The sequence below is a fragment of the Dipodomys merriami genome, unplaced genomic scaffold (assembly GCF_024711535.1).
Source record: "Dipodomys merriami isolate MVZ:Mamm:240054 unplaced genomic scaffold, mDipMer1.0.p SCAF_48, whole genome shotgun sequence".
Classification (NCBI taxonomy): Eukaryota; Metazoa; Chordata; class Mammalia; order Rodentia; family Heteromyidae; genus Dipodomys; species Dipodomys merriami.
In genome coordinates, this window is record NW_027206046.1 from 5998383 (window position 1) to 6025332 (window position 26950).

The 26950-nt window shown below is 42.0% G+C and overlaps 1 protein-coding gene across 2 annotated transcripts in view; it reads left to right on the forward strand.

Moving 5' to 3' along the window:
- Positions 1–26950, forward strand: part of Rora (RAR related orphan receptor A) — a 779408-nt gene that overhangs the window by 35858 nt on the left and 716600 nt on the right. The window lies entirely within an intron of this gene.

Here is a 26950-nt window from a genome sequence, read left to right on the forward strand (position 1 = left end):
TTATTTGACTTCTTTTGTGAGCAAAGCATGTCACTAAGGATCAACAAGCAAAAAGCAGTGATGAAGTTTCTCAAGAAGGGAGAAAATATGAGAGAGTTTGACATTTGAATCTATAATGAGATTGGTTTTCACCGTCTTAAGCATTCATTGTGCTGCTAGGTGGAGAATTGTAGTCAAATAAAAAACATACATATAGCCAGTCACTGGGGGCTCAATGCTTGCAAACCTAGCTACTCAGGATTCTAAGGATTGTGGTTTGAAGTCAACCTGGGTATGAAAATTCGTGAGACTTTTGTCTCCAGGTAACCACAAAAAGCCAGACGTAGAGCTGTGGTTCAAGTGGTAGAGCACTTGCCTTGGGCAGAGAAAGCTCCAAGGCAGTGCCGGACCCTGAGTTCAAGCCTCAGGTCTGACACAAAAAAATAAATTAAATTGAAATTTTAAAAAGTTAAAAAAATATATATGAATTTTGCATTGGATGAGAGAAATTCTCTTGATTTCTGGAATATAAATGTATGCACACAGATGCCAAAGCAAGCAATACATAATGTAGTTTTTTTTTTCCTGTCTTGTCCTGATGAATTGACAGACACCCTACTGTAGGTTTCTTTCCTAAAGGTGACACAGATGTTTCTAGACACAGATATTTCACTCCAAAGTGGGAAGAAGGAAGGAAGAACCACATGCTGATATGTGTTTCACTGGGTGAAGTATATTTCATTTTGTTTATTTTGGGGGGTGAGGGGTGGGGGGAGGATAGTGTATGAAGAGATGAGCAATGTCTTTTCAAGGCTGGGAAGTGTGGGCTGGGGATAAATGCAGGGATTGTCCAGAGGGAAAAGAGACGGTTCTGTAAAAGAAAATGAAATTAGCATTCGACAAGGGCAATGAAAAGAGGAAAGTTGACACTGAGAAAAGTTAGGACGCACTTGTGGAGAATGCCAATTGACAAAGGCAGGTAAGGGAATACTTGGAAAAATCAGCAAGCACAGATCTGAAGGACACCATGTTCGGCCATCCCGCTGTCCAGTGTGTTCAGGGGATTGGCAGACAGGATTATTGACTTTTCTAATTAGTTTTACGCAAACCCGAAGAAATGGACAGAGATGGAGGAAAGGTAAGCAGATGTGAATCTCAGTGGTTGTGCTCTTCCAGAATCAAGGAGGCTTGTATCATTCTCTATCATTGAACCCACTGCTGGGGAAGTAGCGAGAGATAAATGGATTTTCAACCTCCAGTCAGAGGACACTGTGTATATTTAGTAAACCTAAACCCACTTCAATAAACTGCATTGCCTTTCATTCTCACTTGCCGGTTATAAAGCGATTGGCCAGTCAGAGGTCACGTGATGGACGTGTAGGCATGTATTCCCAGGAGCTCTGATGTGACGGGACTGTTCTCTCAGAAAGGACAAGGGCACCGGGGAGGGTGAGCTGCTGGCCTGTAACTCTCAATTGTCCAGGTAATGAAGCATTGGGAAAACACAGGCAAATGAAATAATGTGATCAGCCAAGCTAATTCCTCTTTTAGTGACCTGATTTGTTGACTGATGATGACAAGTGTGAAATTATGCTAGCATTGTATTTTTGCCATTTCTGGTACGTAAACCACCCAGTGAGGAGGAGCGTGCGTGCATGCATGTGTGTGTGTGTGCGTGTGTGCATGTGTGTGTGTGTGCGCGCTCATGTGCACATTCTAGGAGAGCAGACCCTAATAGTTTGTACAGATCAGGGTGTTAGCCCAGACTGGCAGTGATGGATGCCAGTCAAAGATTAGCAAGGATCTGTGGCTTTCTTCAGCCCCTGCTGAAGCACTAAGGCTATACTAAAGGTTTCTAGCATGTTCTAGAGCTTGCCTTCTCATCTGAGCTTGAGGATCGACATCAGACATATGATGCTTGTTTCTGTTGCTGTTCCTGGTCCTATTTTACTGAAATGTTAAAACTAAATGGAACCTAGTATCTAACCCAACCACTTTCCCCTTCCTTTCCCTTCCTCTTCCCCTTCCCCTTCCTTCCTGTTGGTATTACAGTTATGCATACCGTCACCCTCAGTCCAGCAGCTCCTTCAAATTGTAACAGACACTCACAGAAGTCTAATGACATGTTCAAGATCATGTTCCCAAAAAGTGTGACTCTAACCAGGTCTTCTTCTTCCTCATCTAATATTCCTTCCACTTGTGTCCTGTGCCAGAATCTTTAAAAGTTCCAAAGCCATAAGATCAAGTTCCTGCCCTTTAGGGTAGTCAGATATTTAGATTCATTAACCTAGCATTAGGAGTTAGATTAAAGAAAGTGTGAGTTATTTTAGCTATGCATCAGTAGTGGAGTATTGTCAGTCATTGTTAACTTTTAATCCCACTGAGCATTTTTTATTAATCAGTAGGAAGCAGCCAGTGAACTGTGGCCATGTCAGTGAGAACTGTTCTTCGTTGGCATTCTGAAGCGTAGTAAGAACAGTGGCTAAAAGTTTAGTGCCTATGTACTGGTTGAGTAGAAAGCAAAATGCAGACTGTAGAGCTTCTACATGGTACTGGCTGGACAAGGACTCAGCCAGGGGTGCACAGCAAGCAGAGTCTTTCTCCAGCTGGCTGCTTTCCTCAAGGCAGAGGCTGAGACCTCTTACAAGAACCTGAATTCAAGCTCCAGTGCCTGGCACACATAAATAAACAGCAACAAGATAAAAGAGATCATACCTGCCAGATCATACCTGAACTCAGACCGAGCACTGTCCCGGAGCTTTTTCACTCAAGGCTAGCACTCTACCACTTGAGCCACAGTTCCACCTCAGCTTTTGGATGATTAATTGGAGGTAAGAATCTCAGGGACTTTCCTGCTTAGGCTATCTTTGAACTACGATTCTCAGTTCTCAATCTCCTGAGTATAGCCATGAGTACAGGCATGAGTCCCCAGTGCCTGGGGTTAGGTCTACTTCTAAAACTTGCTTAAGCTTCTATCTCTCATCATATACCAGGAAAGGATGGGTTATTTAAGTTTAGCTTCAGAAAGTTCTTGTTGAACTTTCCTAATGTTCCTCCCATACTCTTGAGCCTGGGTCTGTCTACCTCTGCCCACCCCTCACTCCCACTATGCCTGTGGTCCCAACTGGATGCCCCTCTCCTGTCCTCATTGGAACCGCAGTAGCTTTCTCCTTCTTTCCCATCACGCTCTGGTGATCTCTCCTGCTTCATTTCTCAGCACCTCATCCTTCTTCGCCCTCCTTTACTATTTACTCACTTTCTCCCTCCTGCCAAAATAAACTAAAAAAAAATCACATTGGAGGAGTCTATCTGCAAGGGTTCCATTCAACTTGCTCTACATTAATGTTCCACTATGGTGACCTGCTGCGGAGTCTTTCACTTGTAATGTAATCTAATAATTTACATGCACTTTGCAAGTAATTCGCTCCCAGACTCACAACCTGTTTGCAATTGCTCTGCAGTTACAGCATTTGAGCTGGTGTGAAAAAGAGGAGTTATTGGTACCACGGTGATATTGGGTAAACGCGGGAAAATAACGTTAGCCCAAGGGGAAGGGGTGCTGACGGATTGTATTATCTTTTCTTAGAGAATCAATTAAGCTTGCTAAAGGTCTTTTATTGATCTTGCTTGTAATTGCACCAGGGTAGGTCAAAGTATCGAAGAGTTAGACGTATAGCCAGCTAGAGAAAGTGCACCCAAGTGCAGGATCCTGTCTTTCTGTGATGCTGTTTTGTTTTGATATACTGCATTGACTTTTACAGAATTAATTGGCACCATGATTAGGTGGTTTTATTTCTTCACTCACACACGTTGGAAGCTGGTTCTAATAGGCAGGAGTAATGAAAGCAGAATAATGCTATAATAACAGTGCTATTGTGAAGTGAATTACACCATTAAACATCTATTTTGTCTGATTTGTATTGTGGTAGAGTGGAACACACACACATACACACACACACACATGCATGCAGAGACTCAGGGTAGCAAGTCATTAGGAAACTTCCTTCAGGGAAGGATAATATAATATTGAACAGAGAATAAAGTGAAAAAAGTATGTGTGTGTGTATGTGTAAACCTGCAGGCACATGAACACGTGTATAGGTATCGAGGAGGCAGATGGAGAAGAAGGTAGATCACAGTACATGAAGACACTTGATCTGTGTTACCTCTACAGCCTGAATGGATGCATAGTCAGTAAGCAACAGTATCAAGAGCAGGGTTTGGAAACAAGGCTGTCTGTATTTGTTTCCAATCTATTTCTGTATTTGTTTCTAGTTTGTTCAGCCCCTTCTACCTCATTACCAGTCTGAGGACCTCTGTCTGTCCATTCAAGGTCCTGGAATGTCAATCATTGTCTTCTAAGAAAAAGAAAAAGAAGGATTCCTGAAGCAACTTTTTCCACAGCACAAAGAGAAAGGTGTATTTTTATGGCTTACATCATAACCCAGCCCTAAGCTTAGACATAGGATCGGGGATGGCAAGTGTTCATCCAGTATGTGGTTACCAGAGGGACATGTGAATTAAAGAACTTATAGGCTAGGATAACTGTTTCTCCTCACCCCTAGGGGGCTGACTTCATTTTTGTTTGGGAGAGGGACAGTTTGGCAGTAGTTATCTGCTGGTTGGTATCCCAGGGAGGTCCTGAGAACTTTCCTGACCCATATGTACATTAGATTGCTGGCTGCAAGTCCCCCCACCCTGCAAGTCCTTGGACACCACAGTCAGAGGCATCTAGAAGGGGTTTTATGAGCTCCATTTCTCACCTGACCTTGTTGGAGGATTATGCTTATGGCATGGTTAACACTCTGACTTTGTGTTCTGGAATCTCAGAAAGACGTTGTACAGAGATTAGATTAAAAAGATTAGAATAGATTTAACTTGTGTGTGTGTGTGTGTGTGTGTGTGTGTGTGTGTGTGTGTGTGTGTGTGTGTGTGTGTGTGTGTGTGTGTGTGTGTGTATGCTTGTTCTGATGATCAAAATAATGAAAGCAAATTTGGCTTTATAAAAACAACTGTGTACTTCCTGTATCTGAAATCAACAATGTTGATTTCTAACTCCATCTACCAGCATCTAAGGAGAAGGAAGACAGGACGAATGCTTGGCATCTGGATTAAAAAAAAAATCTATTTAGTGGAGGAATTTATTGCAGTCCTCAGTGAAAAAATATCAATATCATTTTGTGCCTAATAAAATGTTATAATGAAAATTACCATTGCGTTGGACCACATCCCTTTATTAATTGATCTTTCCCATTATTATCTTCTTAGTAGCAAACACACTCTGGTTTTCTCTCTCATTAGTTTAGAGCCCTTATTGAATTCTCATTCTGTTGCTTCTTCTGCTGGGATTTTCTTCCCAATAGTCTCAGCTCCTGGAGGGCAGGGCTGTACATTGCCTTCAGTATTCAGCCTTATCTCACGCTGCCTTTTATCCATGCATTCAGGAATTCCCTCTGGATACTACAGTAACCGTGCCGTTGAGAATCAATACGTGAAAGATGAGCCAGCTAAGAACAAACTAGAGACCAGGCAAGAGAATCTACTATTCCTGGAAAGCTTTAGCTATTTAGCATTTCATCAGATGGAGCAGATCATCTCCTTGCATTGGAGTCAAAAGTTTACTAACTACTTGCTTAGCTTACCAAGTGCTTACTATGAACCAATCCCATAGTAAATGGAGGGTTCAAGTTTAGATGATAGGAATTGATGGGCAGGAAAGACATGAGCTAATAAAAAAAAAATAAATAAAAAGTAGAGAGTACTCTAAGCCACCAACAGCGTCTGTATCATACAAGAGAGGAGAAACAATGCAAGAAGACACAGGGAAATTTCACCAAGTGCTTATTTGGCATAAGTTTGGGGGGAAAATTAGAGAAAGGTTCTAGGCAAAATGTGAGAGAGCATTCTAGACCAAAGGACATGACATGGGGGAGGGTGACACATGTCAGTCATATCAACAAGAAATAGCTTGGCTTCCCTTGTAAGGGAGGAGGAGGAACAGGACATGGGGTTAGAGAGAGTACATAGGAGCCAAACTAAGTATTTGGGGTTTTCATCTCTCAGCAAAATATTGATCAAGTGAAAAATAGCTAATTTAGATCTAGGCGTGTTTACCCATACCTCTCATCCCAGCAGCTCACGAGATAGGATGGTCAGTTTGAAGCTAGCCTGGGCATAAGAACCCTATCTCCAAAGCAGCACGGAACCAGAAAGAACTGGAGATACAGCTCCAGTGGTGGTAGACTGCCTGGTGATTGGGAGATTCTGGGTTCTATCCCCAGTGCCATTAAAAAAAGAGAAAAAGGAAATCAAAGCTTCATTTCTTTTCAGTAGTTTACTAACATATGTAAACTTGGAAGCAAAGAGCTGAGGTGAAATCAGAGGCTCAGTTGCAGAGTTGGGGGTGGAATTATTTGCTGGGACAGTTTGGTGGGGTGAGCTGTGGCCAGGAGAGAAGTCATATCGTGTTCCGTGTGGGTTGGGTCTTGGTGGAGACACAAGAGGCATCATCTTGTGGACAGCTGGAAATGTGGGTTTGGGAAGAAACATGAAGCAGTATGTTACACACAAAGGATTAAGACCAGAACCTAAACATTTGAGGAAGGCCTAGAACTCAGGAGAACAAGCTAAGAACACAGAGCACAATTGTGAGCAGCCCTTCCAACAGGGGATGAGAAATTTAGATCTTTCTAGCTATGAGGTCATTTTGAAGTGTCATCAATAGAAAAATCAGTCTATGGTCAAAATGGATATGGGTAGGAAGTAGAAAGGGATGATGGATATAGTGAGAGACAAACATAGTTTAAAAAGGTGAATTGAGCTGGGCACCGAGGCTCACCCCTATAATCCTAGCTAGATGGTTCACGCTTGTAATCCTAGCTACTGGGGAGCTGGGATCTTAGAATCACAGTTCAAAGCTAGCCCAGACAGTAATGTCTGTGAGAGTCTTTATTTCCAATTAATCAGAAAAAAAAAAAAAAAAAAAAACAAGCCAAAAATGGAGCAGAGTGCTAGTCTTGAGTGAAAAGCTCAGGGACAGAGCCCAGGCCTGAGTTCAAGTCCCAGGACTGGCATGAAAAACAAAAGATGAATTAAAGCCAGGTACTAGTAACTCACACTTCCAATCCTAGTTGTTCCGTAGGCTGAGATTCAGAGGATCAAGATTCAAGGCTAGCCTGGGCAGGAAGGTTCATGAGACTTCATCTCCAGTTAACAAGCAAAAATCTGGACTGGAGGCATATGAAGTGGTAAAGCACCAGCAGTGACAAGAAAGAGAAAGGCGGGGGGAGGGGGGTGTGTGCGGGAGAGCTAGAGATTCTCCATCTCCTTAAAACAAAACAAAACCTTGGGTGTTTATAAACCCAAACCAGATTCTTGTACCTTGTGTACATTGTGCTGTTTCCGGTTTCGCTTTGAGTTTTCTCTGCTTTGGTCAAGATCCCTTGCACACACTGAATTGATGAGTGAGGAGTTGCTGTCTTTTTTTCTCTCTCACTACACAGCCCAGCATTGATTTATCCTGTCTCTGAAGGGAATCTGCCTCCCACTTGGCAGCAAGTCAAGGCTGGAGAAATGGAATGAATGGTAGTTTTGGAGAGGTCTCTGCACTGCCCTGGGAGAAAGGCTTTGTGGGAGAGAAAGTTGAAAGAGGGTCTTGAGAAAAGGGTGTGAGGCCTTTAAAGGCTGGGCCTAGCCATGGGAAATTTGAGTTTACAGTTGATCAGGAATTAAAACCAGAAATATACAACTGTGTTTGCTGGCCAGGCAGCCGATGACATTGGGTATGTTTTTTTTTTTATGTTTTGTTTTGTTTTGTTTTTTCCTCTCTTTTGCTGGACCTGGGGCTTGAGCTCAGGGCTTGAGCTCTGTCCCTGAGCTTCTTTTACTCAAGGCTAACACTGTTTATCATTTGAGCTACAGCTCTACTCCCAGCTTTTTTTTTTTTAAATTGGAGATAAGAGTCTCACAGACTTTCTTGCCCCTACTGGCTTCCAACTGCATTCCTCAGATCTCAGCCTCCTGAGTAGCTAGGATTACAGAGGTGAGCTCCCAAAGCCCAGACCTGAGTCTGTCTTTCTTTCTTTGTTTCTTTGTTTTATTTTATTTTGCCAGTCCTGGGGCTTGAACTCAGGGCCTGGGCACTGTCCCTGAGCTTTTTCACTCAAGACTAGCGCTCTACATCTTGAGCCACAGCACCATGTTCAGCTTTTCCTGTTTATGTGGTACTGAGGAATCGAACTCAGGCTTCATGAATGCTAGGCAAGCACTCTCTCACTAAGCCACATTCCCAGCCAGTCCTGACTGTTTTTCAAGCAACTTTCACACATGCTTCTGGAAGTTCCTGGGAGGAAGTTGATAATAATGCAGCCTAGGGAGAAACTAGGAAAGTATAATTGTATAATTAGAGGAATCTACTAATGTCAATCTAGACACTGATAGTTTGGCCTGATCTTTAATTTCAGTTATTTTCTGCCAGGACAATCTGCCTGTTTGGAAGAGCCATCTCCAGGTCTTCTGAGAGGGAGAGACTTGAGTGCTCCATTGTTTTCAATGAACTCTGACTTAAATGTTCCTTCTGTCCATAGTCCACTAATGTGTCATGTGAATTATTGGTGTAATCTCAGTGCTGTGAAATTAGAGACCTTCACCCAGAGTGTGGTAAGTATTTCTAAAGGGAAAGGCTGTTTTGTTCTTTGTTTCATGGTGTGTGTGTATACACGCATCTGTGAGTGTGTATATGTGTGTGTGTGTGTGTGTGTGTGTGTGTGTGCGTGTGTAAAAGGCATTGCTAGGAAATAATTTTATATGTGTTTGATCTATCAATGGAGTGTCTTATAATACCTGAAAACTGAGCTCCAGCTGGAGCGTTTCTTCACAGCGGTTTGATGTTTTATCTGTTGGCATTTTGGTGGGTAAGGAAGGAAAGTTTGGAGTGAGGAAGGCGTTCCTCTGATGATTCTTTTCTTGCTGGTTTTTCCCCCCTCCGTCTTTTTAACTTTGTAGAAAGCTCCCACTCAGGCCCTGCTTAGGACACTGGTGGCCAAAACAGTCCTCTTTTGTTAAACCAGAGTTTTTTTTTCTTTTGAAAGGTGCCCTTCAGGACAGCAGAGTCTTTCTTTGGGTTCTCTCTCTCTCTCTCTTTTTTTTTTTTTTTAAATTGAGCCCTGAAGAAACTTAAACAAAAATCATTCTAAACCTGGGCCAAGTGCCTCCTTTGCCTAGCTAGGCAAAGCTAACCCCACACCCGGTGAAATCTAACCAACTGGTTACCTGAGAACCACATTGGGGAACTTGCCAGCATGACTTCCCTCACCAGGCCATCACTGCCAAAGCCAGTGAAAGCCAGGACAAAGCCTGGTTATGCAGAACAGCCGGAAGAGAGTTTCAACTCTCTTGGTGAAATAGGTTAAGTTGAGTTGTTTCAAAAGGTCTGATGTCAGCTTGAAAAATGCTGAAGATCTAAAAATATCCCAAAGGGAATGGGTTAGAGGAGAGATTTAGGTCTGTAAGTCTAGTTGTCTTACAGTTGTGCAATTTAGGAGGTCAGTTTTCTTCTCGGTGGTTTTCAGTAAATCCACACACCTACATACATATGCATATATACTTCTTTTTTTTTTTCTACAGGAAGAGATGTCTATGTCTTTTAGCTACCTAGACATACTTCCATCATTCCTGTGCCTTCCTGTTTCCCTCCACAAATTAGGTAAACTGAGTTATTTTGAGATTAGTAGGTCATATGGAAAAGATGGTCATTTTGAGGTTGTGTAGTATGTAGTTATTTGATTGTATTCTGTGTTCACGGGTAAGGCGGTTCAATAACATCTTTGATTTTGAAACAGAATCTTTGGACCCCGCCTAACACCCTCTAAGTTGAGTGTTTAGATCCAATCTTGTTGCTCACAAAGTACCACCGTCCCTTTTGGGAATTTGTTTTCCACTTGAAGTATCAGTTAAAGGGTCATTTAAGGTAACTGAGGTGGAATGAGGAAAGAGTGCTGGGCTTTGTCAGAGAAAAGACAGGCTAGAAAAGATCTAATCCCCTGGGGCCCTGTGGACCTTTCTTGAATGTGAGGTCATTGGTATATTTAAATTCTCAGCTTGTGCAAAGCTGTCCCCTTGCTTGGTAGCTATGTAATTTTCCTGGGTTTCCAGAGGAAAGAGCAGGGGACCCTCCAGGAACACAGGGACATGTGCCCATTCCATTCCTGAATACACAGATGACTGAAGGATGAGGCATTATTTTAAGTACAAGTTGCATTTTTGGTTTGTTTTCAGTCAGCAGCTAATTTATTAAATTTTCCGTGATCACTTCGCATGATCATATAATTGTTTTAAAAGGAAGCTTCATGTAGACATTTCCACATATGCATATAAGCTCACCTCCTCCATCACTCTCTCCATCTCCCGTTCTCCTCCTTAAAAATCAAAACAAACATATCAACCGGCTTCATTGTTCTATTTTCATACATGTATTTAAAGTAGACACTGAAGTACATTTTAAGAAACGAGGGCCTGGTTCTGTGACAAGGAAGTTGAACTAAATATGTATTTCTATTTTCATTTTCACTTCATGCCAAGTCAAATGCATTGGGAGACAGACTGTAGACACATAAGCAAGTCCTTTCCCTGAGTGGTCCTCTGAAATTTCGTAGACAATGCGAGGACAAATATTTGGTATCACATACTCTAACACACGGGAATAACCTCTGATTGACTTCCTGAGAAAGCCACTCACTGACCTCTTTCACTCTGATGAACTATACTGAATTTTGTGTAACTAGAAAGTGTTTGGTTGGTCTTCATCAGCTTGGCTTGCGATCACAAAAGACTAGGTGATGTGAACAGCCGCATTTATTTTCTCACTATTCTGGAGCTTGGCTGGTCAAGCCAAAGGTGAAGGTCATCTTGGCTGGTAGACACATCCATCGGTCTGTCTTCTCACTGCTCTCTCCTCCTACTCAGGACACAGGATGTCCTGGAGTTTCTTCTCCTTAAGAAGGCACTGCTTCCATCAAGGAAGCCCCACCCTCACGACCTCCTCTACTCCCATTTCAGCTCCTGATACCATCATTATTGGAGTTAATAGCTTCAACCTATAATTTATGTGTGTGAGCAGGAAAAGACAAACATTCAGGATGTATTTATTGGTCGATTTCAAGGGAGTGGTTATTTGGCTTAAGGAAGTTGTTTAAAATACTCAGGTTGGGCCCAGCTCTTTCTGTAATCCTATCTACTCAGGAGACAGAGCTGAGAATCATGGTTCAGAACCAGCAAGGCGGGAGGGGGGCAGACAAAACTGCAAGACTCTTATCTCCAATTAGCCAGCAAAAAGCCAGAAGGAGAGGCCTGACTCAAATGGTAGAGTGACAGCTATGAGTGAAAAAGCTGAGTGAGAATTTAAAGCTCAGGGGTTGAAGATCCAGTACCAGCACAAAACAAAACAACAGAAAAAGAGAATACGGGGCTGGGAAGGTGACTCAGTCATAGAGCGCTTGCCTTGCATGCATGAGGCCCTGGGTTCGATTCCTCAGCACCACATAAGCAAAAAGAAAAAAAATGGAAGTGGTGCTGTGGCTCAAGTGGTAGAGCGCTAGCCTTGAGCTGAAGAACTGAGGGACAGCGCCCAGGCCCAGAGTTCAGGCCCCATGACCAGACCCCTCCCCAAAAAAAGACTACTCAGCCTGCTCATTTGCTTGTTTAAACAGTCATATTTTGTTTGTACATTTTATCATCATATTGCTCTACTGTTTGAAATCTAAGGTAGGAAAGCCCAAGGTAATTAAAGCCAGGATCTCATTAAATTAGAATATGTGATTTATTATTATGTGATTATTATTATTATTATTATTGTTACTAATGCAACAGGAAACTTCTTCATACACAGCATAATTGGAAACCATTTTAATTTTGTGGCAAATAAAGATCTATTTCACATTTCGATTAGACAGACAAGCCCCTGTGGCTAGAGCTGAATTGGGGTGTCTCCTATTGAATGTGCTGGAGCACTGAGTCTTTTAGAGTTGATTTCAATTTCTAAAAAATAAAAAAATTTCATCTGTAAATCTAGGGTGAGGAAAACTTCATTTTAAAGCTCATCAACAATGGTGGATTTTACCTAAAAACAAGTAGTAAGAAGACAAGGAAATGAAATACACCAACTCTAAGGCAATCAGAAAAAAACTTAAGTCATGGGCTATCCAATGTGGATTGTACTGTAAAAACAAAACAGAACCAAAACCTACAAACAAAACATATTGATCTTTGAGTCAGGCATGTCTATTTGTGGATATGTTTTATTATCTGTATGATTAACGCCCAGGGTGTTTACATGAAGCACAATAATGAAGAGAAACTGAGAAGGATTCATAAGTCATCTAACCTTGGCTATGGATTGTTAAATGGCTCTGAGTGAATCGCTTTGCCAGCTAAGTCACCTCACTGCCTCCTGTCCAGTATAGGAATGCGCTGAGCTACAGCTTTCTGTCAGCTCTGCCGTCTTACAACCTCTAAGATCCAATTTACAAAATCAGCAAAGATCATGCTTTATTTTACTCTTTCTAGCTTCAAAACAATTATTATCAAGGCATGATTTGCATACTATTAAACTCACTTGCCCAATTTACTGGGTGTGGATGGTTCATGTCTGTAATCCTAGCTACTTAGGAGGTTGAGATCTGGAGATGGAGATCCGAAACCAGCCAAGGCAAGACAAATCCATAAAATGGATCTGCAGTTAACTAGCAAAGAACACAAAGTGGAGGTATAGCACAAGTGGTAGAGCACCTCTCTTCAGATGAAAAAACCAAGTGAGAATGTGAGGTTCTGAGTTTAAGCTCTAGTACCAGTACACACACACATTGAGTACAATTTAATAATTTTTAGTAAATTGATGGAGCTGTACAACCACCACCATGATCTGTTTGGATGTGTCCATCAGTGCCCGAAATGATCCTCATCCTAAGCAGCCACATTTCCCTTGTGTGGACGGTTCATTTAAACGGGATGGTATAAAATATAAGCTTACATGCTTGTCTTCTTTCACTTAACATTGTGAGGGTTCATTTGTGTTATAGTCTATATCTATACAGGTTGAATATCCCTTACCCATAATGTTTGGGTCCCTATTCTGAGTTTTCTAGGTTTTGGAATATTGGAATATTTACCACTTGAACATCTCTAATCCTAAAAATTTCAGATTTTCAGATTAAAGATGTAGAACCCGTACTTCTTTATTACCAAACAGCGATCCCCTAGCTGGGTATACTACATTGGTGGATGGGTGCCTCCTTCTTTCCATTCCCTTCTATGATGCTATCAGTGCAATCTATTACCGCTCCCCCTTCTTCCCTCCCTACAAAGAATGCAAAGATCTCTCTTAAAGATCTTTATTGTGGGCCCTTTCTCTTGCAGAAAATGGTTGGAATTGTGTTTTTAACTACTTTAAACCTTCCAACTGAGTTGACTGAGTCATTGAGAAGGAAATTAAGTGGTTGGGCAATTAAAAAACAAACAAAACTCCAAGTAGATGTGGAAGTAATTCTCTGTGGATGTTTTTCCAGGACATATATAATAAATATGAATGTGACACTTCCCTAAAAAGGAACTAGACTCTAAAAGCTTCCTAATGAAGTCCATGTGCTGTTGTACTTTTGTTGTAGAAAAATATGATGAAATACAGGAAGGAAAGAATTCAGGACATGGGCTGTTAGTGTTACTTAGTTATGTCACTTCCAACATTATTCCCCTCCTCTGGAAGTCATCTGAATTATGAACAACAGCAAAGCAGCTGAGGGAAATAGTTGCATTCGTGATCTTTTGGCTGGGAATGAAAAAGACTGCTAAAAAGAACTATGAAGTAAAGGTAGATAGACCAAGAATAGGACTTGAACTAATTGAAGTCTTGGGGACTGTTCATTTCTTTTAAAGAGAAGTGATTGATAATGCTGGGGATGTAACTCAAGTGGTGTTCAATCCCCAGTACCATAAAATAAATAAAGAGGAAGCCGCAGACTAGACAACTCTGATGTGTTAATTTTGGTGTTCTCATTACCTTACGTTGTGCACTAAGGCAGGGAACTCTGTATTTCCATGTGGAAAACGCTTAGCTAATGAAAGTAACAATTCAGTTACATTCTGGTTATGTCTGAAAAGATTCTCCAGTTTAGGGTGTAGCACTGGAAATGTAGTTCATCTGCAATATGGTTCCATCTTCAGCTGTTCCCAGATCACCTCATTTCCTGGAGCCCATCCTTGGCTACTGAGTACCCTAGAATGAAGGAGGATGGTGACTCCATTTGCTTTTAACGTCTTTATTAAGTAGGTGGGTTTGGTGGTCATGCTCTGTGTTCAGTTTCATAAAGGCTGGTGACTCTGTGTGTGTGTGTGTGTGTGTGTGTGTGTGTGTGTGTGTGTGTGTGTGTGTGTGTGTGTGTACACTCATGTATACACATCCAAATGTATACACATGTATTCTTCCAATTATATAGCACCATTAGGCCCGTGAAAGTCAGCAGCTTGTTGTAGTTTTAGTTAGCATGCTGATTATAACCAGTATCTATCAGTAATATCTTTTGGACTTTATTTTTATTTATTTTTTTTAGAGCTGATATTCTTTATTGTATTGTGTTTTAATGGTTTCTTATTTACATGTCTTTTTTTTATTGTAAAGATACTATACAGAGGGTTACAGTTACATGAGTGAGGTAATGAGTACACTTCCTCTTGAACATTGTTACCCCCTCCATTGTTTTTCCCCTACCATCCCTTCCCTCCCTACCTTCCCCGAGGTTCTTTTTTTTTTTTTTTTTGATTGTGATTAAGTGATTACATAATTTCTGGAATTTCACAGCATTGTGGAATAATGATGCTCATTTAAAGTCACAAGTTCATTCTAACTTTCCTGGAGCAAATTGTCTACCACAGTCTATAACATATAACGGTGTTCACATGTTATACACCATACATGTGATCAGCAGCATGGGGATATTTAGTAGTGGTTCGACCAGATGAATGGGAGTTCTTTGTTTCTTAAGTCCTGTTATCTTTTGGACTTTAGAAGTTAAAACGGTTTACTGTTCCCAATGGTAGAAGGAATGTTTAGCTTTATCACATCCTGCCTCCTGGGTCCTGGGACAGCTTTGCCTGGGTCCCCTTTACAAGGTATGATTGGCGAGAGAAAGCCAGGGCTTTCGCTAGTAAATATCGTACCCTGCCCTTGTGCTGAGCCTGAGGTCTGGTGGAAGTTGGGTAGAGAAGGCTGTATATAGCCCAGGCCTTCCTAATGATGCAGGAACCAGGTTCTTCTTACCCTACAGTCCCACGACTTTTACCAGGGAATTATTGTTTCTTCCTTCTGCCAGGAATAAGCTAGTTAGGGGGGAAATACTTTGATGGGAGGGCCTGGAAGGAGGCTCAGCGGGCTATCTTATTTGGGCATGTATAATTATTCCCAGAATTGATGGCAAGGGGTCTTTGTGTGATATTTGAGGACAAGGATGTTGGAGACTCACCTTGTGTTTCCCAGGGGTTCTCCCATAGTTCTTTGTGTGCTGTGACAGCTCTTGTTTTGTAAGTAGCCAATGAGTAAGTATTTCCTGTCCAGCAGACAGTATTTGTGATCATACTAGTGTTCCCAGTAGAATCTGATGCTATTGCTAGGTACCCAGAATAAGAGTCCCTCACTCTTTCTTCCACTATTTCCTACTGCTTCCTTTTCTATTTCCCATACCATAAATTTGGCATACCCATATCATATATTCACATCCCTGTACTCTGCAGCCATTGCAGCCAAGGCACTGAGTTTGTAAACACACACAAGTAATAATAATAATAATAATAATAATAATTTTTAATCAGTTGTGGGGCTTGAACTCAGGACCTGGGTGCTGTCCCTTAGCTCTTCAGTTCAAGGTTAGCACTCTACCACTTGAGCCACAGTGCCACTTCTGGTTTTCTGAGTGGTTTATTGGAGGTAAGAGTCTTACGGACTTTCCTACCCAGGCTGGCTTTGAACCGAGATCCTCAGATCTCATCTTCCTGAGTAGCTAGGATTACAGGCATGAGCCACCGGCGCCAGGCCACACAAAAAAACATAATCTGTGAGTTTATAAGAAGTTATCCTGGAATTGGGCATGTGATTTAACAGTAGTTTATAATAGTTACACGTTCTTGTTGATCACCTTTTCTGATCTAGGTACTAGACACAGTAGATTTGAATTTTGCCTACATTCTTAGGTGGCAAGAATTATGATCTCTGAGCTGCAAATTAACAGACTAAGTTCGGGGAGAGCTGGTTGGGTCTGGTATGTGGTCATGCTTGGACTATACCATCATTTACTGCTCACCATTTCCTTCCCCTAGCTGTGTCTCTATGTATCTACAGAATGGTCCCAATTGCTAGGTTCTTTTCCATCCCTGTTGATGCCCTTCTCATCTGGGAGATGACAGTGTTGTGCACTGTTGGATTTCTGTAGTGTTCAGCTTAGTCAGCTGACCACAGCTGCCCCTAGGGATTGTTTTTCTTAATTTTATTTTCTCTTGTGCTCAGCTGTTTCTGTGGCAGCTTCTTCATTCTTCCGGTTTCAGATTTTTTCCTTGCATTCCTTTACATATCCTTTTGCTCTTCCTAAGCTCCAGAGATGTCTAGGCCAGTGGTTGCATTTTCTTCTTCACTGTCTTGGCTGATTTCCGGCTGACTAGACAAAGCAACCCTCCACCCCTCATCTTGCAGGAGGAATTCCTGCATGCAATTCTAACAAGTAAGGATAAGTGACAGTTGATAACATCCTAGCTTGGAGGATAGGTGCATTGCAGACTATGATTATTAAAGAAGTTGGAGTTGGGCACATGGCTGAGCAGTGAATTGAGCCACTGAGCATCTTCAGACCCTCCAACCTGTTCTGTGATCTATAGCCCTATCAAGAGGGTAGGGCTGAACTTGGCATTGACCAGGCCCTTGTGGGCTTACTGCCTCTTTCTGGAAGCTGTCCACACAAAGCAACCCAGAATTATTACCATGGATCCGTCTCTGGTTGACTGCTTTTGCAAGAAGAGGACACAAAAGAAAAGAAAAAAGAAAAAAATTCAAACTTCATGAATGTTAGGAAGCCTTGTCTGGGTCCACGCGTAGCTTGTTGATATTTTGGAGCAGTATTTGGCCCTGTGAAGTTGAACTACACCAGAATAGCAATGGTGTTGACCAGCACATTGGAGCTTTTAGATTGAAAAGCCTGAACAGAATGTTCGGCTAGCTGGGGACACACTCTTTTCCTATTTCTGCTCTGCTGTAAGCTAAGCCTGGCCCTGATGGGAAAACACACATTCACTGCAGGATTTGGACAGCCAGGATTCCATTGCTTTGTCTCTCTCTCTATCTCTGTATGTCTGTCTCTGTCTCTCTCTTTCCATCCCACCTTCCCTCCCTTCTCCCTTAAGCTTTTTTGGGATCAGATGATATTACCAATGCTCAAGTATTTATCATCTCCTCATAAAATAATATTTCCCTGCCACTGACATTATAACCTGTGATATTTTTAAAATTGCAGATCTGACATATGACTTCTTTACGCGAAAAACCCCCATGTCGGATTCCTATTGCTCTTCGCCTATAACCCAAACACTGTCGCAGACGTGGGTCTACTTCAGCCCCCAGTCAGAGTTGCCCAGCCTTCGTCCTTCATCATCCGACCCATTTGGTCTCCTCCAGCCACATTGAACTTTGGTTTCTATTCACGGTCTCCTCACCACCACAGGTTTTCCCTAACACCTGAGTTCTTGCCAGCCCACTGCAGTCAGTCAGTCACATAATCAGCATTCACACAGCAACTTCCAGAGTGCCATGTCCAGAATCCTGGGGATTCAGTAGTGCATAGATGCTCAAGGACCTCACTCTCCATGAGATCACAGCCCTCACTTGGTAACAACCACCATCCATCTGATGCATTTCAGCTTGGATGGGCTTCTGTCAGGAAACTTTCTTGACCTCTCTTCTGGGTTAGACTTTTTTTTTTTGGTTAGCTCCTTCCCCCCCACCCCCTTCTATCATTGTATTTATAGCTCACCTGAATCCCAAGTATTGAGTTCTCTTCATGCCTTAGCCTGGTACATAGTAGATGCTTACTCAAATGCTGTTAGGAGAGCCACAGCAGGAGAGAGGGGGGGGGGAGGAAATTTGTTCTCTGTGCAATTATTTTGAGCAAAACTTATTCTCTCCAGTCAAGGGCTTGGCAGTGGCCCTTGACCAGTAGGCGGCATTGGATGTTGTGGTTGATAGGTTTAAAGCTGTCATTCAGATCGTTACTCCTTACTAGGTAATCTATCTTCCTGGTTGCTTTTTATGATTTTTCTCATTCTCTGGTGTTCTATAGGGTCATTGTGATATGCTGAAGCATCATGGATTTATTTATTCTGTTCAGGATGTAATGTGCTTATTCATTCTGATAAGGGCTCTGTTTTCCTTTCATTTTGTAATATTCTTAGATTTTTTTCTCTTTCCCCTCACTCCACCAATCTCTTGTTGTTGGGAATGTATTTTTTAAAAAAACCCTCATTTTAAACTGTTTCATTTCTCCTTCAGATTTTTATTTTGATCTCTGTTTTCTCTGTGTCTTGTATTCTAAGCAGTTTCTTCTCAGTCTAATCTAGTGTTTCAACTGTCTTCTGAAGATTTTAAATGATGGGTGAGAGCTGTGAAGTAATGATGGTTTGGCTGGTGAATACACTCATGTACCCATCGCCCACATCAAGATAGAGAACATTACCAGCTCCTCTGAAAGCTTCTTCCTTTGCTTCATATCATGTTGCTTTTGTTTTTTTTTTCTTCATATTTATCTCTTGTGGGGGATATAGCCCAGTGGCCAAGTGCTTGCCTAGCAAATACAATGTCCTGGGTTTGAGCCCTAGTACCAAAAAAAGAAAAAAAGACAAAAAAGAAAAAAACCCACCAAAAATCCTGTTAACAAAAAAAACAAATTTATCTCTTTTTAGTTATATTATTTTGTTACCTCATTGTATTTCCCATTTCTTTTTTCTTTCCTTCTTTTTTGTCTGTGGTGGGTGTAAGATTCGCCTAAAGGAAACCTCCACATGGTTCAGGCAGAAAAGAGTTTATTAGGGGGAGAGAGAACTGTCGGATGCAGGAGATGGAGGTGTAGAGAGAGAGAAGGAAAGGAAAAAGAAAAAGAGGAGGGGACTGGTATGGAGCTGGATTATATAAGGAAAGGCATGAGGCTGGACCACAGAAGATGCGGATGTGATCTCAGCCACTGGGGAACCTCTCTCTCTGTTCCAGGCAGGCATGACTGGGACGGCTCACTCAGGTGATTGACAGTCAGGTGATGACTGGTTTCAGGCAGGTGAAGAGGAAGCCAGGAGGGTTCTTCTCCAGGGCAGACCTAATAGTGGGGATTGAATTTAGGGCCTGAGTGCTCTCTCTGAGTTCTTTAGCTCAAGGCTAGCACTCTAATACCTGAACCACCAGCTCCACTTGCATTTTTGTTGTTGTTGTTGTAGCTGTAAGCGGTCAAGAAGCTCAAAGATTTTTCCCGTCTGGGCTAGCTTCAAACCTGTATCCTTAGATCTCAGCCTCCTGAGTAGCAAGGATTATAGATCTGTGCCTGGCTGTAGTCTTCCTTTTAATAAGCATGCCAGTTTAGTTTCTGGCCTAGAGGAAGATGGAAGGTTACTGCTTCTATTTCTAGGAGGACACTATTAGCACCCCAGGCCATCCCTCACTAGGTTACTTATAGGAAGTCAGCTCTCCCTGCCTTAGGCCATGGTGGCTCCATCTGTCCATCTGTTCATCTTTTTTATTATTCCTTTATGATTTGATTTTAGACTGCATTTTTTCTTTTCTCTGTTGGTTTCTGTTAAGTTTGTGTAAGAGAATAGATAATAGAACCTATCCTTGACTTAGAGAAATTTTAACCTTAAAAAGTCCTAAAAACTCTCAAGGTTATAATAAATGCTCCAAGTTTGAAGATCGGGCAATTGGAAGTTTGAGAAGTAGAAATATGAGACTATACATATAAATATTATGTAGACCCTTGTAGTAATAATTTCACCTGTCATGCTATGAGACTTAGTGTTTCTTTATTTCTGCCCATATTCCTTTTTTTTTTTTTTTTTTTTAACTCTGGGCCTGGGCGCTGTCCCTCAGGTCTTCAGTTCAAGGTTAGTGCTCTACCACTTGAGCCACAGTGCCACTTCCAGTTTTCTGAGTGGTTTATTGGAGATAAGAGTCTCACAGACTTTCCTGCCCAGGCTGGCTTTGAACCTTAATTCTCAGATCTCAGCCTCATGAGTAGCCAGGATTATAGGCATGAGCCACCAGTGCCCAGTGCCTTTATTCTTATAGGCATTGAAATATCTAACCATTCAGGTCCAAATGAATTGTTCTCATTTGACTTTTGAATTACATCCATCTTTCCTGACCTATGGTTGAAGAAGGCTGGGTGAGACAAGAGTTAATAATAATAGTAATAATCAAGTGATATGCTAGCTTTTAACAATAATGGCAAAAATTGCTAAACTTCAGTTAATTAAGAGATATTTCCTCGAAAAGTTTGAGTTAATGTGAAGTATTTGAAAAATCTTGTACAGTTAAGTGCTCAGGAGATTGAATGTGACTGGGGATGAATCAGGCAATTACTGGAAAGGGATGAAATCAGGTTTACAGAGGAGACTTCAGAGTTTCCTCCCCTTTCATCTCTTTATCTCCATGATTGTGTTCTTTTTGGGGTATATATCCAGCTTTGTATCTTTCTAAATTGCTTGACCTGTTTCCCTCAGCCTTTTCAATAAAGGTGGTTATCACAGGTAATCCTTGTTATTTAAAATATTTTGTGCTTATACTGAGGCTTGAACTCAGAGCCTTGTGCTCTCTGTTGATTGGCCTTTTTTTTTTTTGCATAAGGCTGGTACTCTGCCACTCAAGCCACATCTTCACCTCCAGCTCTTTGCTGGTTAATTGGAATTAAAAATCTCTTGGACTCATCTGTCCCACTGGCCTTGAACCTTGATTGTCCGATCTCAGCCTCTTGAGTAGCTAGGATTACAGCTGTGAGCCACCAGTGCCTGGCTCTGCCTCTTTATTTTTGTATTAAGTGGTTCAATTCACAGATGTTCTAACATCTGTAGAGAGACTTGGAACTTCAAACATTTGATGACATGGTCAGTGTGCTCTGACCCTTGCTTGGGTACTTGTAAGTGACAGATACCCATTCTATACAATTATGACATGCTTCTAACACATGCCTCAGCTTTCCCAACAAAATCCCCAAATATAAACCACAAGGGTGAGGTGAAGATAATAATTTCTATGAAGCCTAATTTAGAAAAAAAAATCATTTATTGTGCCACTGTATCTCTGTGGGAAGGAGAAGGGAATATATAGTCTCTTGCATTTTTTAAAAACAAGTCAAGCTTCTGCTTTTGGTTTCAAAACACTTCGCATTCCTCCCCCCACCCTTTTTTTTGTCCCTGGGACCATCAATTTAATTCAGGAATGATCTAATTATGAGGAAGTAAATCTAGTTCTCTGGGTGATAAGTGCAGAGAACCCTGGGAGAAACCCTGGCAGATGGTTAGCTCAGTGAATTTACCTTGGGATTGGGGTTTTAGACTGGCAGCTTTTTTTTTTTTTTTCATTCAATTAAGTGCAACAACAGCCAAAAGGACAGCATTGAACTTGATGCAAATCACTCCTTGTTGCCAGTGCTGATAAAGTTTAAGCTCCTGTCTCCCCTAGCCAGCTGAAGTTGTTAGAATATTCCAGGATGCCACACGATGAACAGAAAAATAAAGCCTAGTGTTACAGAGAGAGGAGTAGGGGGGCCCCCTCCTTTAAAATGTAGGTATTTATTTATTCCCTTTTCCAGGCCACTTGCTTTATTTAGGGCCTCTATTTTGGTGTCCTGTCGGTCAGTGATTCATTAGGTATCTTCTGCAGTTTGCTTTCATACTGGGCCCACAGATCCTAAAATGGCACCACGTTCCCAAAAGTTAATTTATTACTCTCTTATTATGGGGTACAACATGACCCCAGTCTGTATGCCCTGGACTACCCTGGGTGACCTCTCTCAATACCCTGAGACCCAGAGTTCAAAAGCCTATGCATTTCCATAGGACAGGGAAACTAGGCCCCTTCCCCCCAGCCCCACCACACAGTTTTCTAGAATTTTCTCAAAAACCCAGTTCATGCCACATACCAGTACAGAGTGATTCTTTCCCTCTGACTCTTCTGTCTTGGGTGGAGCTGTGGAAGATTTTAGTTCTTACCACCATGTATAACTTAGACTTCTCTGCATATCCCCAAAGCGTACCCTCATTTTACCTCCCCCCCCCCCCCCCCCCCGCGCCGGCTGCCACAGCTCCAATCATGTGGTGTTCAAGATCAGGTTCCTTTAAGATGTAAAAGGAACACAACCTCCTGTAAATCAAGGTCTTTGACCAGTGAATTTCCAAGGAGCTCTGTTGTTCTCTTTTCCAAGCCTTCTCTCCCTCTCCGCCTGCCCAGCATGCCCAGGTATCCATCACCAGCAGCCGAACCACACAGCTTGTCCTGTGTTGTTATTTCTGTTTTACAAGCCTGGGGAGTCTGAGCCTGAAAATTCTTCAGTCAGGTATACGCTGTTGTCAGCCTGTTATCAGTTTGCTGATTTCCTGTGTAAGCAGTTTTGATAATCCCTGTCATATGTGATTACATTTTCCCCCCTTCCCATAACATCTTGGTGTAATTGCTTTGATAAACTCCACCTCAGTCCAGTAGTTTGCTTGGAATATACTTTCACCTTCTATCTGTGTGACTAAGATGGTTTTGAATTGCTCTGCTCAGGGGAAAAAAAAATCAGGCTTTGAGCACCAGACTCTTAGCAGTAGAAGCTTGTCATTGGAGGGGTAGGGAGAGGAACACAGGCTGCAAAATCTGGAAGGGGGCTCCACTTAAGCCTTGAGGGTCAGAATGAGTTTGTGTCTGGGTGTTATTATTATTATTTACTATTATTATTTTAGGATACTGAGAATATTTATCCTTTATCCAGTTTCTGGGGTCATTGGACTGACTTCCTGTCCACAGGAAGCTAGAAGCATTTATTCACTTATTGAACATCTGTTTTAGAGCTTTATATACATATCTTTTTTTCTATTTTTCATTCATCTCTTGGTGCTATATCCAAAGACAGAAAAGGAAAAATAATCAGTATACTTGGATCATGTGACTTCTTTTTTTGAAATATAAAATGTTTTGGTTAATTTAGGGTTAAACTCAAATGCCAAATCTGCTTGGGGCCATCCTTGCTAAATTTAATTTGACTGGTGATTTAGCATGTCACAGAGCTTCGAGGCTAGACAGAGAAGGGTTCTGGAGTTGATATTGGAACAGGGCATAATGCTTAGGGGTGGTAAGAGAAGATTTTTTCTTGCTCCTAGGGGGTAACAATCTCAGCAAACACAGGAGGGCTTCAGACAGGCCTGGGATGGAGGGAGGAATAAAAAGGAGCCCTGGAAATTAGCATAGAGAGTAAGACTCTTGTTTGTTGGGCTGTGTAATTTGAATTTAAGTCTGTAGGCTGCTGGGAGCCATGTAAGATTTTTGAGCTGGTGGTAGCATCATCAGGACTACATTTCCAGGCTGAGCAGGGTGGCCTACGCCTATAATCCCAGCTACTTGGGAGGCAGAGATCAGGAAGATCATAAGCCAGAATCCCTGCCTCACGCCCAGTGGCATGTGCTACATAGTAGGCATAGATGCAAATTATAATCAGAGGCTGACAGGCAAAAGTTCAAGACCCGCCTCCATCTCAAAAATAACCTAAGCCAAAATGGTCTGTGAGCATGGTTCAGCATGCCTCACAGACAATAAAGCCCGGAGTTCAAACCCCAGTTACTGCCAAGAACAAAAACAAAGCAGAAAGTCCCTGAAACAAACAAAATGGCCTTTACATTTCCAAAAAACAAATGTACTTATATATTTAATCCCAGTGTGTTGAAAAACAAAATCTTTTTTGATTTAGAGGGCAGTGATACTAGAGGCCAGATCTTCTCACTACTCCAACAGTAATTATTTTTAAATGTTCTACAATCAGAATATTTTGCATGATTTCTTTCTATGACCCAGATTCTTTCGATAGTCATCCATGGGAATTTTCTGAGGAGTCTCATCTTAAAAGGCGGAACGTTTCACCAGTGGGGTTTTGTGGCTGGGATGGCGCCTTTTCTGTTGCTCACACCCAGAGGGGAACGCCGCTAGGTCATCAGCTCTCACCTCTCCATTATTTTCCTGCATCTCACTTTCCAGTGGAGTTAGAAGATGTGACAATGGTTTATTTCATGTGATCCAGACACAGCCTTTTCAGAGAACTTGGCTGATTTGTTCCCAGGCTACTGCTATCTTCATTTAAAATGTTTGTATTTTGCTCATCCTACGTTATTCATATTCACATTAATTTTTTAAAGTATTGTCCTGAAAGTCTGGCACCAGTGGCTCAAATCTGTAATCCTAGATACTTAGGAGGCTGAGATCTGAGGATCGAGGTTCAAAGCAGGAAAGTCTATGAGACTGGTAACTCCAGGTAACCATCAAAAGGCCAGAGGTGGAGCTGTGGCTCAAGTGGTAGAGCACCTGCCTTGAGTGGAAAAGCCAAGGGAGAGTATGAAATGTTGAGTTCAAGCCCCAGTACTAACACAGAAAAAAAACAAAAATAAAATATTGCACTGGAATATTATTTATCTTCACTGCAGAGATTTGTTGATTTAGTGTGTGTGTGTGTGTGTGTGTGTGTGTTGTGTGTGTGTGTGTATTTGACAATTCCCTTAAATTCTGTCCCTAAGGTGATGCTAGTTCTGCGCCTAGTCTGCCCAGTTGCATTTACAAAACAGAGTAGAAAATTGCTCAGCTACTCGGAGGCATTTGAGTATCTCCTGGAATCTATTCTCATCCGTGTAAAATACGTCCCTCACACTGCCCAGAACAAACAGCAGATGAACCAGTCCATCTGTCAAGCTGCCTTTCAACTCACTGAGGTGTCTTCCCATCATGTGGTATGGTGGGACCCTTTTGGGGGTATACCCCTGGTTATACCCATAAGGTTTTGAGATATTTGTCTTGTCTTTTAAGTAGAAACACTCTGTCTTGATGGACTTTACCATGTGTTTTAGGGTGGCATCAGGACACACCCACTTCCTTCTGAGCTCTACTTGGGGAGGTGATCCCTTGGATTTATTGATTGTATGTGTGTGTGTGTGTGTGTGTGTGTGTGTGTGTGTGTGTGTGTGTGTGTGTGTGTGTGTGTGTGTGTCCATATTGGTGTTTGAACTCTGGAACTTCCACTTGCTAAGCAAGCACTCGGTCGATGCCTTGAGGCATGCCCCACTCTTTTTGCTTTATTTTTCCAAATACGGTCTCACATTTTTTCCTCCCAACACCTGCCTTGGACCATAACCTCCTTACCCCTGCTTCCTACTCCCACATAGCTGGGATTACAGATATGAATAACCACATTTGGCTTATTGATTGAAATTGGGTCTGCTAACTTTTTTTTAAACGAAGATGATCTTGAACTGTGATCCTCCCAGTCTAAGCCTCACAAGTAGCTGGGATTACAGGTATAAGCCATGGCACTTGACCCTTTTTGTCATCCTTAGGTAACACCTTTCTCTTAGCTTCACCCAACAAGAACCCCCACTGAGAATGAGGGGTTACCTACAGAGTTATGTCTTGTTTTTAAGTAGAGATTCACCAGAAAGAGAAGTGATCGATCCAAGAACTGCCAGGGGTTTAACTCATGTGACTTCCTTGGCATTGTGCAAGCACGAGATACCAAGAGAAGAAAGGCCTACCCTTCAGCCTTACAGTGGCACTGCCTGGAACTCAAGCCCTGGTCCTGCTTCTCCACACCATGGCAGTGGGCCTTTTGCCTGGATACCTCTTGGGAAGGCAACCTATTATTAAAACCTCCCCATGGTTCTGGGTTTCAACACCTTCTCTTCTGATCTACAATAGGCCCCCTAAGTGCCTTTAGGGAGAGGGAACATGTAGACAGCTTTATAATTGAACAACTATGTTCTTGTCAGTATTCATTGTTTTCAAACCGCCTATTGTGGGGGGTTGATGGCCCTGTGTGGCACTGGCCTCCTGTACCGGATTCCTAGCCAGCTTTTCCTGTGGCCCACTGGGCAATACGTCTTTAAATTTTCCTTGTTTTCTAAGTTCTGCTCTGGCACGCAAGCTCTGCCTTCAACCTGCAGAGTTAAATTTACCCAGACTGACAACTGTATATGCAGGGTTTAGTTACATAACAGCATTTGCTGCTTTTTTACACTGTGCTAATCCAAACAGTGGAGCTCTCAAAGAGACCAATGGGGGGTGGGGGACAGGGCAAAAAAAAAAAAAAAAAGCAACCTTTCATTCAGGTAGCTCTGTGGCTGACTGGATCCTGTGTCTTTAAATTTTCTTTTTTCCTTTCTTAAAGCACTGTAACAATTATCCCTTTAGCTTGACTTTGGTGCCATTAGGTGACTTTTTAAAATATCTTAATTATTAGGTTAGCAGATGCTGTGTGCCGACGTGCAATTTGTTAATTTATGCTGTTTGAAATGAAATCCAGTTGTTTGTATAAAGTATTTCATAATATTGTGGCCAACTGAATGGGAGTGTTGCTGGATTTGCAAAGCTGCCTGTAAAGAGGGGGAAAAAATGTGTGCATTAAGCACTGAGCAGTCTTTGGTGGTTGCCTTGAGTACCCCTGGGGAAATGTCCCTGTGACTCCCACCACTCCAGTTTCTACCTGAAAAGATCATAGTTCCTTGTACCTGTCACAGGAAGGACAGAGAATAGGCAGAACTCATTCCTAGCTGGTGAAATGGAGGGAGAAGCCTTCCTTATTTTTCTGTGAGTGAACTACTGAGTTGCTTAGTGTTCAAATGGAGCTTTTGCAGACTCCTGATTAGTTGGTAGTCTGACATTGCAAATGCCGAC